Here is an 18,015-nt window from a genome sequence, read left to right on the forward strand (position 1 = left end):
CCTTTAAATGGCAATAATGGCTAATGTTGCTGGAGAGATTCTGTGCTAGGCCCAGAGCTAAGAACTTTCCACTCTCCTCAGTTTATCTGTCCCACTTTACAGAGCTGAGACTCAGAGACTCGAAGTGACTTCCCTAAGGCCACACAGATCAGGACAGGAGAGGCTGTGATTTGACCTTGAGTCTGACTCCAGAGTTGAGGGCTTCACCCACTACATGCTACCTCCCTCCTGGAGGCCCAGAAAAAAATCCTCAGAATTCTGGAACACTGAGCCGCTGGGCCCACCATCGTGTTATTGCCGGGGAGCTCAGGGATCTGAGAAGGGAAGGAGCCTGTCCTGGGCACGTTCAAGTTCAGAGGCATCCTCCAAACCTCCTGCCTTCCCCCAGGCTGCCGGGTGTCTTCACTTCCCCTGGGTGCTCACCACCCCGCTATCTCCTGTCTCTCCTCCCCCACCCACCGCCCAGGGAACAGTGCAGGAACCAGGGACTTATCAAGACAAAGAACAAAAGTCGTGGGGGAAAGAAGCCAAGAGCCATCTCCACTCTGGGGTAGGGCCCTTCAGTTTCGCCCCTTTGAAATTTCAAATTCCAGTTTGTGGACAAAGTCCTAACTTTCTCACAATATAGGTCCCCAACCACTGACCAAACTCCAGTTCAGACAGCCAGCAGGCCCAGGGACGCCGCCTTTGGCAGCTCCCAACATCCGGGGGGAAGGGTCCTGGGCCAACTGGGGTCTGCCAGGCTATCCCTGCAGCCTCATCCCACCCCCACAGGCACCCCTGCCTCCCCTCTGACAGGACAGCCCTCTTCCAGGAGCTGGGAGCTGACGCTCGCTGATACAGACAGCGGATATCAGGTAGGCCTCCTCCGTGTCCTGGCCATCTTTTCTCCCCCTTGACCTCCTAAGACACTGCTCCTACCACCTTCCTCACCCTGGGTACAGGCCACATTGGCTTAATCCAATCATGATCTCACAGAACTTCAAGACTGGGAAAGGTGTCTCAGCTAACCCCCACATTTGGGGGTGAAGACACTGAGCCCCCAGGGGACTGGCAGCTGGCTACAGGTTAAACCGTAGACCCAGGGCCCTCGCTGAGCCCCAGAGGGTAGAAGGGACATGTTCAAGGTCACGCAGCAGTGGTGGGGAGCTTGGCCTTCACAAGGAGGCCGTAAGCTCTGAGGCCCCCTTTGCTCCACCGTAGCCCTGAGGGCCCTGGCACTGCCTCCTACAGACGCGGGATGCTGGTGTGTTTGTTCACTCGGTGACGGATGGCCACTAGGTTGCCATGGAAGTACTTCTGCGAGGAAGATGAGGGAGCTCGGGGCTGAAGGCCAGGGGGTTTGGAAGGAAACAACATTCATGTGGTTAACTGATAACTGAGCCCCATCCTTGGGCCTCCGAAGCCTCCTTCCTCCCTGTCCTCAGCACGATTAAGACGAACTTACCTGCCTGCTAATCATTGCTGAGCCTGTTGATTTTGCCTTAAAAAATTAACTGGGCATGAGTTTGCGGTTTGCTTCACCCCTAACCCTGAAAAGGCCGGGGTGGGCAGGAGGCCACCCGGGTTATGCAAGAGGCCGCTGTCCTCCCCACGCACATCCAGTGGCCTCCTCTGCTCGCCCTCCAAAGGGGAGGTTTTGCTTAAGAGTCAACAGTCTGCTTGTTCCCCCTGCTCTGGGTCCTGAGCAAATTTGCTCTGTTGCCAAAGAGAGATAAAGGCAGCTGGGGGGAAGCTTTCCAAACAGGGATGCGAAGCGGCAGCTTTTGAGCTTGGGATTCTAGAATCCTGCAGTGTCCGAGCCGGGAGGAGATGGCCTGGGGCTTCAGACTGGGTTCTGAGGTTCCCAGGAGCCAAGGGAGTGTGTGACATGCCCCACTTTACCCAGTGCCGGCCTCTCGGGTGTGCTGCTCCTTAATATGTCATTTGAAAGGCCGGGCTGGCTGCAGAAAATGACAACCGTGAACCGCTGGTCCAGACTCATTCCCTCACTCATTGTACAGATAGGGAGATGGAGGCCCGAGGCGGGAAGGGACTCATCCAAGGACAGAAGGTCACCCCAGATGTCCTGGGTCTCCAGCTACAACAGGGAAGGCAGGGGCTGTCTCTGGGACCCAGTGATGTATTCTGGACATTAGTGAACAAGATGGCACTGAAACGCCCTCCTCCACCGTTCAGCCTCCCTGCCAGGGCTGGCTGGAAGCAGAGTAGTGCCTGAGAGCCATCGGACAGCCTCGCTCAGGGAAATTCACCTGGCCTTGTGTCCTGTGGGTCCTCCAGGAGCAGCCATGAGCTGCAAACCAGAGGCTCCAAGCTATAACCCATTTAGCCACGTTGTCTCTCTAGTGACATCAGGCCATACAGGAAGAAGCCAAGCCCTGCCCTGACTCTCGACTTCTCTGTGCCTCCGTTTCCTCACCTGTAAATTGGGACTGACAATCTCTAACTCACAGGGTTGTCGTGAGGATGAAATGGACTGAGATACATGCAGTGACAACCATGCCGATGTTTACAGAGCTGTTGGGGGCGGGGGGTGGTCTTTCCATGTGTTAACTCATTAATCCTCACAACCACTCTGTGAGGTAGGTGATGTTTTTATCACCATTTTACCGAACTGAGGCACAGAGAGGTTGAGTCATATGCCCAGGCTCACACAGCTTATAAGAAACGAGCTGGGATTCCACCCTGATCAGTCTGGCTCCAGAGTCTGTGCTCCGAATCCTGAGGTTACCCTTCCCTTCCAGGGCTGGCTCACAGCAAGTGCTCAGTGAACGTTGGCCAGTAAGACAATAAAATAAGCTTCATCCCAAGGTACATGAGGGCTTTGTGTGTGGGCTGTGAAGGCGGAAGGCAGGAGAAGGAAGACATATCTCTGGGTTGGAGTGGTCAGGTCACGGATGGATTCCTGGGGGAAGTGGCAGAGGAAACGTCCAGAAGTGGAGAACATGGTGGGTGACGGTGGAAGGGCATGGAAGCTGCTCTGGCCAGAAAGCAGGGCATTGTGGGAGACACTGACCACAGGCTCTTGTTAAAGTAGAGGGGCAGCCGGATGGCTCAGTTGGTTAGAGCACCAGCTCTCAACAAGGTTGCCGGTTCAATTCCTGCATAGGATGGTGGGCTGCGCCCCTTGCAACTAAAGATTGAAAACGGGAACTGGACTTGGAGCTGAGCTGAGCCCTCCACAGCTAGATTGAAGGAAAATGGCTTGGAGATGATGGGCCCTGGAGAAACCCACTGTTCCCCAATATTCCCCAATTAAAAAAAAAAGAGTTAAAGTAGAGAGTATGATCTGGAAAGTGACCAGGAAGGAAGCCAGAAGGACTTAGGTCTGTGTGGGCAGGGTGTCCCTGCAGGCTGCCTCCTGCCACGTGGCTTGTGACTTCTGGCTGAAGCTGTGGCTGTTGCTGTCCTGTTTATGTTCCTCGCTCCTGGTTATGATCCTGTCTTTATCTGCAGAAGTGACCTTGAGAGTTAGATGGGGCCTGCCCAGCCCCTGTGGGGCCTGAAGGATGACAGGGAGGCCCTGCCCAGCACAGGCCCTGCTCTTGGAGAGGGGGGGCGCGTATTTTACTTATTTTCACAAAGGCTCCGTGTGAGTCCTGCTCCCGCTATTTCCAGCCACTGTGTGACCTTGGGCAAGGTCATTTCCTTCTCTGACTTTGGTTTCCCATTAGAAAAGTTGTCTACCATACAGCAGAGATTCAATCCTGATGGTGAATTAGAATCACCTGGGGCCTTTCAAAAATACTGATGCCCAGGCCCATCATAGACTGATGATCAAATCTTGGGCTAGGCGTGGGGTGCGTGAGGAGCATCAATAAAAAGTTCCCAGGTGATTCTGATGTTCATCCACGATTGAGACCCACTGTATGTAGCAGGGCTTGGAATTTGGAGCTGGAAAGGCCTAGATGTGCATCCAAGCTCTACAACTTACTAGTTTGCAATCTCAGTGAGTCTCAGTTTGTCCATCTGTAAAATGGGGACAATGACAGCTTCCTCCTAGAGTCAGAATACCGATTCAATGCGATGATATTTAGACAGTGCCTGGTACTGTGGCCGGCATGTGGGGAGCTCCTGATTCTTGGTACCAATGACCATTATTGTGCTACTGACAAAATGAGATTGACTTACACAAAAGGGCCCATGGATTCAGAGACTGGGAGTCGGGTTTTCTCCACTCCTTCAGTTAAGTCCTAGTGTGTGGGTCTCAATCTTGGCTGCACACCTGTCATATTATTGAGGTATGTGTGATGATTATTATTATTTGATATTTTTTCCTAATTGGTTAAAAAAATTTAAATTTATTTTTGAATTGGTACTACATTTACATGGTTCAAAAGTCAAAACAATATAAAAGCTGCACTTTGAGCAGTCTTGCGTCTGCCTGTCTCCTGTCCACTAGTCCATTCCCCTCTTCACCACAGGTAACCAGTTCGCTTACTTTCTTACGTATCATCCAAGTTTTCTTTACATAGATGCAGAGCAGGCAGCATCTAAGATCATATATTATCACCCCACCTTTACACTGTTCTACCCTCGCTTTGCTCATGTAATAGCATAGCCTACAGATTTTTCAGTAACAGTTGCAAGCAAGCTTTGAGGAAAGAAAGGTTATTGCCCCCTTTACCAGTGAGGAAACTGAGGCTCAGATTGCTGAGTCAATGGTATTTGAGCTCGCTCTCCCTGGCTCCAGAGGCAATGTTTGTCCCCCTGCCCCAGTGTGGCCTTCCAGGAAGCCTGACAGAGAGCTTTGGAGCCTGGCCTAAATCTCTCCAGGGCAGGCCTGGCAGGAGGTGGGGTGGGGGTGGGCTGTCAGGGCCTCCACTGTGTCCAAAGTCACAGAAGGGCTAAAGCAGGAAATAAAAATGTTTAAAGTCATCCAGATAGTAATCCAGTGAGGGGATGTCCCCTGGATGGGACAGGTAGGTCCTGGTGGCCATGCCCTCCAGCAGAGTGGACACTGCCAGGGACTCTCTGCCAGCCTCAGGCTATGCGGGTGGCAGAAGAGGGCAGAAGAGGGGAAGCAGGGAAGGAAGGGAAGTGTGGCTGATGGGACAGGTTGAGGAGAGAGGGGACTGAGGGGACTCCATTCTTGGAAGTCAGAGAGGAGGATGTGGAATTAAAGGCACAGGGGACAATGACATTTTTAAGCAAATGTTTTCTGCTTGGGCCACCTCAGGTCTCCCTCTGGATTCTTGACCTGCTTTAGTACACTGACTCACTGACCTTGGATAAGTCACTCTCCCTCTCTGTGCCTCAGTTTCCCCAAAGCAAAAATGAAGGCGATTAGGTAGCTGGTCTTTAGGTGGCTTTAGAGTACACCTAAAAGATTCTGTGAGGCTCCCCCTCACCTTGTTGAGGAAATCTGAATCCTGCCTTGATCAGAATGGGGTCAGCCCCATAAGGCCCTGGATATTCCAGGGGTGGGGGCTGGGGGTACAAGGTCACTATACTGCTCCCAAATCCGGACTCCATCCCTTGGTCCTGTGAGTTTCTCCCGCCATCCTGTCTTCCTCTCCAGGTAGGTGTGGAGTCAGGACCATACCTGGGCGGTACCCGGGGAAGCCCTGGCCCCAGTCTGACCTCCTCCTCCTGGTGCTGTGGGGTCCCGCACAGTGAGCAACCTTTTCATCCTTGAGGGAGCTCCCACTGCCACCCAGGCATCCGAGACCCTGTGAGGGCTGCCGGGCAGAGTTAATCTCTTAATACTGGTCACAATGAGATTTCAGGGGTGGTGGGGGGCAGTCTCCATGGTAACTGCAGACCAGCCCCGGACCCATCCAGCCCAGTGCTCAGCAAGGGGGTCCTAGAGACCCAACCCAAATAGGAGTGGGAGACACAGTGGCCTGGACTCCTGGACTCCTTGGCCCTCCTGTTGTCTCTCTGGAGGGCTTGAGATAAACCATACGCCTCATACTGCTTCAGTGTTCTCCTGTTAAACTAGACAGCCATACTCACAGGGAGCACCCTGTCACCTTTCTTGGCCTCAGTTTCTTCATTCTCCAGTTGGGGTGATAATCCTTAACCCAGAGGCTTTTCCAGAAGAGTGCAAGCTTCAGAGTCTGTCAGACCTGAATTTGAAGCTAGGCTTTTTCCAGACTGTAAACCTAGCCCAGGCATTTCACTTCTCTGAGCCTCAGTTTCCTCATCTATACAATGGGCACAATCACTATTATGCCTGACTGGTAAGTACTGATGCTCAGTGAATGTGAGTCTCCTTCTCACCTCTTTCTGAGCCCCATCCACACTGCACATCTGCCCCCACCCCCAGCCACTTGCCACTTTCAGAATGTCACAACCCCTGCCTTGTCTCTGGACTTTGCTCATGCCAAGCCTTCTGCCCACAGCAGCTATCACACCTGCCTCTTCAAATCCTCATCGTCTAAGTCCCACCTTAGTCTTCTCCCTTTGGGCAGTCCTGCTGGCTCAGACAGGGTCAGGGCTCCTTCTCTGTGCTCCCACAGTCCCCAGCACTTTATATCATCCAAGTTTAATCAAATGGTGGTTACTGGTTATTTGCTTGCGTCCCCTGTTGGACTGTGTCCCGTTTTACCCTTATATTCCCAAGACGCAGCTGGCACTTAATATAATGGGTTGGATGAATAAATGAATGAAGGAAGGAAGGAATTTGTCCATCCAATCATTCAACATTTTCCAGCACTTTCCATGTACACTGTTGTGGGCGTTTGAGCAAATAAAAACACAGAATACCCAATTCAATTTGAATCTCAGATAAACAATGAATAATTCTTTTAGTAGAAGTATGTACCAAATAATGCATGGGACGTACTTACACTTGAAACATTTCTATTGTTTAGCCTCAAGTTCAAATGTAAGTGGTCCACCCTATTCCCTCCTTCACAGAGCTTACATTTTGACGGGGAGGTGCGGTAGAAACAGTAATTAAATAAGTTACAAGTAAGTAAGTAAAAAAGAAGAGAATCTCAAATAGTGGTTAAGATGAGACAGCATGATGAGATGGTGCCTGGGGACAGACACAGGGGGCATCTCGGATAGGTGATCTCTGAGCTAGTGGCCTTTACCCTCATGGGATAGCTCTAAGCTCCAGTGAGACGCTGCTCTGTAAAAGTCCTTTGAGCATCTTAAAGGGCATGGTGGCTATTAAACTTGAGAGAACTCAGAGGCGGGCAGAGGGCGCAGCCGAGGGAGGGAGGCGGGCTGCTGAGTCTCACTTGACAGACTCCACAATTTTGTTATTTGGAACGGGGCCTTCACCAACCTTCGCGAACCCGCAGCCCCACCCCTTGGTCAGCCAATGTCGTCTGCGGGGCTGAAAGCCAGAGGCAGGGGCCACAGGGGCTGTGCAGCGAAGCGTGGACACCTGGGCAGGAAGGAGCTGGGAGCCCTGGCATCGTCACCCCCACCCCTATCCCTGTCCCCGCGGCTGCCCTGGGGCGCCGCGAAGAGCCTGAGGACGTCGGGGAGAAAGCCGCCCAGAGGCGTCGCCGCACGGCGTTTCGCGTGTCTTGGGCTCCTCGTAGTGGCCAATGCAGGAAATGGCTCGCAGAAACTTTTAAAGAACCACACGTGCTTTACTAATCACAGCGAAGGTCGCATTACAATGCCACCAATCACAGGCCAGACGGACGACTTCGCTCCAAACCCAGTGGAAGACAGCTGGACATCAGCACAGATCACAACTCGCTGGGTTTAGTTAAGGGGCAAGCTGACTTCCCTCTAATCGCACACCAGCACACGGCCACTGAGCAAATCGAACGCGAGATTTAAAACCAGTTCCCCAAGGCCAGCACCTCAAGGCACCCCAAGGCCTGCCATTCCACCCATCTACGAAATTTATATCCCCAACACCCGGTAGCAACGGGCAGGACCTTTTAAAGAGGATCCCAGGCTTTATGCTGGCTCCGTGTGGAATCTCACGTTTGCATTCAGGGGCATTTATATATTTTATTATTTAATGATAGTAATAGCATTAAATAGCCTACTCCCCATTATAAAAATTAACGTTTGGTTCCAGGAGAGTGGGAAAAGTATGACCTTTGGAGTTAGACACACCTGAATTGGAGTCCACTTACTAACTTTGTAAAGTAGGGCAATTCACTAGCCTGCCTCAGTCTTTAACAGAAAAGGATAATAATAATACCTATGTTAATTGTCATATTCCATCCTCCCACATCTTGAACAGCCAAAGTCCTGGAAGTCACCATCTTTGTGTCCTTCCTCCCATCCCTCCGAGCTCAGCAGATAAACCAGTTCTTGCCACCTCTGACAGTCTCTCCAATTTTCCTCATCCTTTCATGTCCACCACAGCCAGCCTTGGCGCCCTCACCATCAACTCTCCAGGTCTGCAAAAGTCTGTTCACTTCTCTTGTTCCTCCGCTCTGGGTCCCCTACCATCCACTCTTCACCCAGGGGCCAGAGATGATCTCATACAAACAGACTGGATCAGTTGTAAAAGTTAAACTTTTACAGCTTTCTGTGCATTTATAACAAAATGTAAAAGTCAAACTTCCTATGCACTGTGAGGTCTGTCTGACCTTGTTTCTATTTCTCTACCTTTCCAACCTCATTTCTTGTCACTCACCCCTACCCCAGCCACACTAGCCTTTTTGTTTGTTTTTCTTTCCTGTCTCAGGACCTTTGCACATCTCCTCCACCCCATTAAGGAGCTAATCCTTGTCTGTTGTACTCCCCAGGGTGCACCCCACATCTTGAACAGTTTAAGATGAAACACATGGCATAATATGTGCTTAATAGATATTTGTTGGATGAATGACTGAAAAGATTTTTGAGGAGAAACTGATATAATATACATGAAACGCTGAATACATACTAGATTTTCAATGAAAAGGATTCTAGGCTTACAGCAGAAAAATTAGAAAGTAAAATAAATAGAGGAGAGTAAAAATCATATGTGCTCCGACATTTGGAAGGGATCAAACACTTGTTAACCAGGGTTTCTCAACCTTGGCACTGACATTTTCAGATGGGTAATTCTTTGTTGCAGGCACTGGGCTGTCCTGTGCATTGTAAGATGTTTAGCAGCATCTTGGGCCTCAACCCACTAGATACCAGTAACACCTGCCCCCCAAGTTATGACAGCCAAAACTATCTGCACACATCGCCAAATGTCCCTTGGGGTTCAAAAATTACCCCTGATTGAGAACCACTGTGTTAGGCCTCTAGACTTACAGGAAATTTTCTCCTATAATTCTGTGTCTCAATTTTCAGCATCCACAACAATCATCTGCTATCATTATTCAAAATTTAGATGCCTCAGGCTCGACCTCCAGGTTCCAGGGTCAACAGTGGGCCCAGGCATCACACATTTAATGAGCTTCCAGGATGCTTCTGATACTTGGAGCTCTCAGAACCCACTTTGAAAACTCTTCCAGGGAGCCTCCCTGAGAACCAGATAACAGCACTGAGTGAGGCTCCCATCTCCCTTAGACTTTCTCCTTGAATTTCTCTCCTTTCCAATTACCCATCTCTGGATATCTCTTCAAACTTAGTGACAGAACCAAATCCTAGCTCAGCCGAAATCCAAACTGCCTCATCTACCATCAGGGAAGAAACAAACGCTGGCCACAGTTCAGCTGAACCTGCTTATGAAATAACAGCACCCCCAACCAAAATGAACCCTGAGGTACTGCCTGGGAGAAGTATCAGCTTAACAGAATGGTGCTGTCAGACTGTCTTCTCCCTGGGGGACCACAGTCCCTTCTCTGAGAACAGGTGCTGTGGTGGGGCTGGTCACAGTGGTCAAAGACCATCCAATGAGTCATGACTCTGTCTACCTTTCTAGACCCATCTTTCAGCCTCCTTTACTCACGGTCTCTCTGTGGGCTGTTCTCAACTATTCTATTTCTCTTCTTTCAGGCACATGGCAGGATGATATTCCTACTTTCTTGTCACCTTTGAAGTTAGATGTGACCATGTGACTTGTCTTGGCGAATGAAATGTGAGCAGAAACAATCTGTGTCACACCTGGGCAGAAGGTTTAAGAGCCAGTGCTGCAGTTGTGGTGGAAACAAGTGCAGATAAGGACTCACCATGATGAGAAGAGCACCCTGCCGACCTATGACGGGCAAGTACTGTAAGTGAGCAATAAACGTCCATTGTGTTAAGCCACTGAGACTTGGGGCATTTTTTGTCACTGCAGCATAGCCTCACCTAATGTGACTGAACACGGTCCTTCTAAAGCTTCACTGCTCTTCCTAGGACCATTAGGATTTCTGTCGTATCTGAAAACCACCTATGCTATTAATGTTTTTCTTACAGCAACTCACTTATTTTAGCTGAGATTTATTTTAGAAGGAAACGTTATCACTACCAAGTGAAACACCGTAAGTAGGAAGCAATGGGAAAACAAACAGAATGAAAAAACTATTATATTATATTCTGCCTTAATACTGTTGTCTTTCAAAGTCTCTGAGCCCTTGGTCTTACCTCTCTTTCTTAAAATAAATAAATAAATAAATAAATAAATAAATAAATAAATAAATAAATAAATAAATAAAAAGAGGTACCTAAGTGTGTGTCAATCTTTTGGATCCCAAAAAGCTGGCTGAGATTATCAGGTTTGCAGGCAGCATCATATAGAGGCTGAGAGCACAAATTGTGGAGCCTGAATTCTGCTTCTGCTATGGACTATCTCTGGGATCTTGGGCGAGTTACTTAACTACTCTGTTATTTTGCAAAATAGGGACGATAATGATGTGTATGTCATTGGGTTGTTGTGGGAATTGTTTGCGTTAATATATAGAAAGGGCTTAGAACTGTGCTGGCACACTGAGTATTAGACAGGTGTTAGCTCTAAAATAATGCCAGCATCAAGCTCCAGATGCCTTTGGGGAGATGTTTGAACTCAGCGAAAAGGAAAGAAAAATCCCTCACATTGGTTAAAAACCAGTGTGGAGGGGAAGAGTTGCTCTAGCGACAGGAGACATGACCAAGTCCTAGAGGTTCTACTCGGCGACAGGTACCCAGACCTCTAGCCCAGTCTCCTGTGTCATTGATTGCTTTGTGGAGAAAATGTGATATACCTTACAAACCCAGCATGTAGTTGTGTTATTAACTGAATTCAAAGTACTCTCCTTTGGAAAAGAGTACTGACCTATTCTTATAGTACCAGAGCACAAACCAGGACCAACAGATGGATGTTGCAGGGAGGAAGGTTTGTGCTCAAAATGGAGACGATTTTCCTACCAAATATAATAGCTCTACCAGGGGGAAAGCTGCTCTGTTAAGTAGGGAGAACCCTATCACTGGGAGTATCAAGGCCAAGCTGAATGTCAGGGAGGATGGTGATAGGATTCCAGCAATGGGTCGGAGGTTGAATCAAAGGAGCATCTCCCAGGTGCAAGAGTCTTACATAAAATACAATCAAAACCAAATTCATGTTGACTAACTATGGTGTACACCTGAAACTAATAGTGTATGTTAGCTATATTTTAATTAAAATCTTTTTAAAAAATAAAAAACAAAACCAAATTCATGTTGGGAAAACTGGATAGCCACATGCAAAAGAATGAAATTGGACTCTTAATTTACACCACATACAAAAATTAACACAAAATGGGTTAAAGATCTAAACATAAGAACTAAAACTATAAAATTCTTAGAAGAGAACATAGCAGAAAATATTTATGACACTGAATATCCAAGAGTCCTACTTCTTGGATATGCCACCAAAAGCACAGACAACGAAAGAAAAAATAGATAAATTGAAGTACATAGAAATTAAAAACTTTTTTGTGCACAAAAATATACTATCAACGGACTGAAAAGGCAACCCATGTAATGGGAGAAAATATTTACAAATATATATCTGATAAAATGTTAGTATCCAGAATATATAAAACCTCCTGTCACTCAACAATAAAAAAATAAACAACCCAATTTTAAAATGAGCAAAGGACTTGAATAGAAATTTCTCCAAAGAAGGTATACAAATGACCAAGAAGGACATGAAAAGATGCATCTGTTCATCTGTCAATTGACACTTGGGTTGCTTCTACCTTTTGGCTATTGTGAATAATGTTGCTACGAAATAGATGTACAATACATAAAGCTGTAACTGCACCTTCCTATATGGTAACCACTAGCCACATGGGGCCCTCAAGCATTTGAAATGTGACCAGTTCAAATTGAGATGTGCTGTGAGTGTAAAATATATACTGTATTTTGAAGACCTGGAATAAAAAAGAATGAAAGATATCTCATTAATTATTTTTATTGATTAGATGTTGAAACGATAATATTTTAGATCTATTGGGTTAAATAGAACATCAAATAATTGTAACTGTTTCTTTTTGGACTTTAAAAAAATTAAATCTGTTTTTTGGTGTAATTGTACATTCACTCACCTCTTTTTTTTTTTAATTGTTTAAACGTGGCTACTAGAGATTGATAAGTGGCAGTATGGAGAGCCTAGAAACAGATCTACATGTATTTGAAAATGGGATAAATGTGATGGCATTGCACATTAGTGAAGAAACGATGTCCTATTTAATAAATGGTGCTGGCCCGATTGGCTATCCATGTGAAGAAAAATGCAATGGCATCTCTATTTCATACTAGGCACAAAAATCATTTCCTATGGAATAAAGACCTAAATATGAAAACTGAAAATGAAACATAGAAAATACTTAGCTAATATCTTTATGATCTCAGGGCACTGGAAGATTTTAAAGGCAAGATACTAAAAGCACAAACCATAATGGAAAAGAATATTACATTGAATGACCTTACTTATCATTTAAATAAAATGTAACGACACTACAGTTGTCAACTTCTGTACAACAAAAGATTCTCTAAAGACAATGAAGAGACAAGCTACAGACTGATCAAAAGTATTTTCTACAAAAATAACTGAAAAAGGATTTGCATCAAGAATAAGTAACTTCTAGGGCGGCTGGATGGCTCAGTTGGTTAGAGCGCGAGCTCTGAACACCAGGGTTGCCGGTTCAATTCCCACATGGGCCAGTAGCTGCGCCCTCCACAACTAGATTGTAGATAATGACTTGGAGCTGATGCGCCCTGGAGAAACACACTGTTACCCAATATTCCCCAATAAAAACTGGAAAAAAAAAGAACAAGTAACTCCTTCAAATTGATAAGAAAAGGTAAATAATGCAGTAGAAAAATGGGCAATGGATATAAACAAGCAGACTCACAGAGGAAACTCAAATGACAGAAGGGCCTCTCCCTCTCTAGTAACAGGAGAAATGCAAATTCTCCTTTTACACACACTCATCATCTTTCAGAATCAAGTGCTGCAACCAGAGCAACCGGATCCTAGACACAACTGACTCAAATGGTAGTTGGTGGGCAAGAGAGAGTAATTTACCAATATCTCATCAAAGTGAAGACGCCCCTTGTCTGAGAGCCAGAAGCGCAACTCCTATAAAGTATCCTAGAGAAACTCTCACCCACAGGTATAAGAACATTCTTTGTAGCATTGTTTAAAATAGTGAAAAACTGGCAGCAACTCCACTGTCAAAAACCAGAATAAATATACTTGAGATATTCATACACGGCATTTTAAATGCGTGACCTAGGGCCGGCCCAGTGGCTCAGGCGGTTGGAGCTCCATGCTCCTAACTCCGAAGGCTGCCGGTTCGATTCCCACATGGGCCAGTGGGCTCTCAACCACAAGGTTGCCAGTTCGATTCCTCGACTCCCGCAAGGGACGGTGGCCTCCGCCCCCTGCAACTAGCAATGGCAACTGGACCTGGAGCTAAGCTGCGCCCTCCACAACTAAGACTAAAATGGACAACAACGTGAAGCTTGAACGGCACCCTCCACAATTAATATTAAAAAAGGACAACAACTTGACTTGGAAAAAAGTCCTGGAAGTACACACTGTTCCCCAATAAAGTCCTGTTCCCCTTCCCTAATAAAAAAAAAAAAAAAAAGGAAAACAAAATGAGTGACCTAGCGCTACCTCTATCACCATGAGAAGATCCAAAAAGCTATTATGTGAGTAAAAGGCAGTTGCTAAAGGATATGTACAACATCCCATTTAAAAATTTCCAGGTATGCAAAACAATTTTACATATTGTTTTTGTAATTATGTATAGGAAATGTATAAAAACATGCTTGCAAGTGATAGACCCCAAATGGTGACAGTAGTCACCTGTGAGAAGAGTGGCAGGGCGATGAGCTTAGGGAGGGCCACTGGGGGAGGCAACTAGTGCAATGTTTCATTTCTCATTTAAAAAAAAAAAAGAATCCAGTAAAAATAGCGTCACGCAGTAGGATTTGACAAAACTGAGTGATGGGTACATCAGTATTCAGTATATTGTTCTCTATATTTTTCTGCATGTTTGTAATATTTTCTACTTAAAAAAAAAAAGAGAAAAGAAATTATGAAAAAAAGTCATTGTCTTTCTATATACCAGAAACAGAATTCGGTAGTATAGTTTTTTAAATCATACTATTTAAAATATTGATAAGGTTCCTTTTTGAAAAACATCTAGGACTGTAGCTAAGCTATAGCATTTCTCTATTAGGGAGCAGGGAGAACTTTAATGGGTGTTAATGTTTTTCAAGGGGTTCTGTGATGAACTAATGTGGGCACCCTGGAGGCTTCTCTTGGAGTGGCCAAAGAACTGCTGCGTGTTAAGCGCTCTGAGAAATTTTCTGATAATGAACTTTGTACATACAGCTTTCTTTAATCCAGCATTTTTCAAATGTCTAACAATAGAATCCCTCTTGTCCGAGTGGCGTCACCTTGGAAAAGGCTGACCTCGAAGTTCCCTCCCAATTCTCACGGTCGCCATTTCTAGTTTTGGCTCTGCCACTAACTTGCTGTATGACTTTGGCCAAATCACCTTTCCTCTTGGGGCCTCAGTTTATTAAGACATGAAATGGGTGTGTGAAGTAGAGACGCTCAGATCTCTTACTTGCTTCCAGCTCTAAAACCCCAGGTGGGAGCCCAGAATTAGGATGACATTTCCACTTAATTGTATTCCTCCTCTCTCAAATAACTTTATTATTTAACTAAAGTCGGTTCATGGTAGGAGAAGTATAAAAATGCACAGAAGTAAAATTAAAAAAGAATTACATTTACTCCACGTACCTGTGGGCCCTTTTTCAAAAGGTCTGATGATAGATAGCATTTATGGAGCATTTTATGTACAAAGATAGGTCTATTCTTATCCTCATTTTACAGAAGAAGAGACTGAGGGTCAGAGAGGAAATGTCCCTCGTGCAAGGTCATACAGCTTTCATGGTTCTAACGTATGTCTTCCTGACTCTGAACACAAGTTCTCAGCCTCTACCATAGAAAGCCTCCCCATTTGACGGGGGTCTTCATCCAGAGAAGCTGTGGATATTATCTCTTCCAAATACAAAGTCAGTGTCTTCACTGTAGCAGGGCCTGTGCCCCTCTCCGAAACTCAGTCCACCTTCACCTTATCTCTAGAAAAACTATGACTTGCCCTGTAGAGGGAGAGAAAAATAAGCCTCTCCCCACCCCAACTCCACCCCCGAAATCACTGGATTTGGGGGAAGTTCGGCAGGCTGGAGACAGAAGAATGGGTATGTATTTAAGTGTCACACAAACTATTGTCTTATGTGAATGGCTGATAAAGAAAACACAATGGCTGCACGATGGGGGCTAGGAGGTGACAATTCCTACTTGGAGTCTTCTAGAAGATAGGCCTGGAGTTTTGGAGCCTGGGTCCTTCTGATAGACAGGCAGACAACCAGAATGGGGACACCACAGGTCATTGTGGGGTGGGAGAAGACCCAGCTAGGGACACCAGCCCAAGAGGTTTGGCTAGGACTGGTCTATTCAGAATGGGAAATGGAGGCAGCATGTGTTGGCAGTGAACTTGGTCACTGCTATAGAATCCAAGGGGCTAGAACAGCACTGTCCAACAGAAATATAATATGAGCCACATATGTAATCACATACGTAGTCACATTAAAAAATAGTAAATCTGTGAAAGAGATTGCTCTCATAGACGAATTCCCTCTTGATCTTAGCAATCAGGGTCCCAAACTCAAGTGTCCTCAATGCCCAGATAGGTGACAGAAATATATGGAGTGGATGGAGTGTAAGCAAATTTCACATCTTCCTATAAGGAAAACAACACAGCAAATATAATGGTTTATGTTCTGTTCATTCATAAAACTTCAGGGTAGGGACACTAAGGAATGGTGGGGTCTGTGGCAAATTAGAGACAGCACACCCAGTCTAAGTAAGTGCCGGTGGCTTTTGCCTCATGGATATGGGGAATCGGTGTTGCTAGAACTTCGATTTTTTTGAAAGAAGCTGGGATTTTTAAAGGTTAGCAGTCAATTCAAATTTTATTTAAAAAAAAACACAAATCAAAACTGAACGGGCTGAATCTCAACCTCTGATCTCCTTTAAACCCTTGACCCTGTTTTACAGAAGAGGAAACAGAGGTTCCGAGTGGTTAAAAAATGTTCCAAACTCACAGCAAAGACAAAGAACTGGCTCTTCAGGTCATTTCTGTTACGTCGGCCAATACTTTTCACTTTCCTTATTGAAAATTTACTAGGTGCCAAGTTCTGTGCTGAACACGTGATACCATGAAGGGAGTACTATTTATGATGCCGGATTCAGAGAGGGGAAACACAGGCCCAGAAAGGTGGCGTAATTGCCTAAGATCACACTGTGGGGCTTCAACCGGGGTCTATATTTGATTATAAGACTCTAGATGCCTCCTCTGGCTACACTCCGTTTCACCTCACTGCACTGAAGAATCAACCTCAGAGACCAGAAAACCTGTGGGTTTTCATCCTGAGGCGAGTCCAAAGGGCCTGGGGCTGCAGACTGGGCAGCTTCCTGCACCTCCACACTTCCTTTACCCCCACTGCCTCCATCGTACCATCCCTGTACAGAATTGGCTTCTGGGTAAGATTTTGTTTGAAGAAAGAATGCCACTGCCTTTTTTTTTTTTTTTTTTAACATTTGGAAACCACTGATCAGACACTGTCCTTTGGTTCACAGGAGAGGAAACTGAGGCCCAGAGGTGGCAAGGGCCTCAGGTCCCTCTGCAAGTCAGGACCGAAGCTGGAACTAGAACCAGATCCTGGAGGCCAGGCCCTGCCTGGGAAGCTGCCCACTGGGTGTGCCAGGGCCTCCGTCCAGCTCCTCTGGGCGCTGCCCAAGAAGGGCCAAGTGCTTTCTCTGTCTCACCACCTCCTCCGCCCTGCCTCACGCCTGTTTGGATAACTTTTTCACCTGTTCCTTCACAAGCTCTCCCTGAGGTGTGGCTGCCTCCGCTGCTTGTACCAGGGAATCCGAGGCCTTGGCAGTGTGGCAGCCCAGGCCTGGCTGGTCCCACGCAGACAGTTGTTAAACAGTGGCTGTCTGGGCAGAGGAAGGCCTGTTTACCCAGGGCAGGGCCCAGGCAGAGGCTGCAGCTTCCTCCCCACGCCAATGGCCCATCATACTGACTCCGCTGTCCCCATCTGTTTTTGCTCATTCCATAAATATTTAGGGAGCGCCTACTGTGTGCCAAGCACTGTTCTACACGCTGCGGATATAACAGGGAATAAGAGCGCCAGGTTCCCTGCTCTCATGGAACTTACACTGTAGTAGAGGAGAGTGATGAGAAAGCAGATTCCAGAGCAGCAGAGGAAAACAGGATTGACAGTGATGGGTCAATCTTAGGTTTGGGTGGTCAAGGAAGGCCACTCTGAGTGGGGGAACATTTGAACTAAGACCCAAACTGTGAGAAGAAATCAGTTATGGGAAGATCTGAGGAAAGGGTGTTCCTGGCAAAAGGAGTAGCAAGTCCCAAGGCCCTGGGGCAGGAGTGATTGAAGGACAGTAAAGAGATCAGTGTGGCTGAAGTGGAGTGAGCCAAAGGGAGAAAAACAAGAGAGTCCAACAGGGGGGCAGCCAGAGTCAGATCCATGGGGGCCTTTTTGGTCAGTGGACAGAGCAAAGGTTTTCTGTTCAGTGTGACACAAGCGATGGGAAGGTATTCAACAGGGATTTTAAACATGACTGTATCCTGAATTCTTCCTCTAACTTTAACTCTGCTTTTTCCT

General features: G+C 46.6%; 1 protein-coding gene and 1 long non-coding RNA gene across 3 annotated transcripts in view; one reads left to right on the forward strand and one right to left on the reverse strand.

The window, feature by feature from the left end:
• HNF4A (hepatocyte nuclear factor 4 alpha) overlaps nucleotides 1-18,015 on the reverse strand; it is a 61,856-nt gene that overhangs the window by 30,732 nt on the left and 13,109 nt on the right. The gene's annotated exons all lie outside the window — the stretch shown is intronic.
• LOC141568019 (uncharacterized) lies at nucleotides 410-10,110 on the forward strand. The gene is made up of 2 exons (XR_012491035.2): nucleotides 410-857; nucleotides 9,859-10,110. It is a non-coding gene; the product is annotated as an uncharacterized LOC141568019 (long non-coding RNA).

Source organism: Rhinolophus sinicus, chromosome 13 (assembly GCF_057876585.1).
Source record: "Rhinolophus sinicus isolate RSI-liver-muscle chromosome 13, RSI-T2T, whole genome shotgun sequence".
Classification (NCBI taxonomy): domain Eukaryota; kingdom Metazoa; phylum Chordata; class Mammalia; order Chiroptera; family Rhinolophidae; genus Rhinolophus; species Rhinolophus sinicus.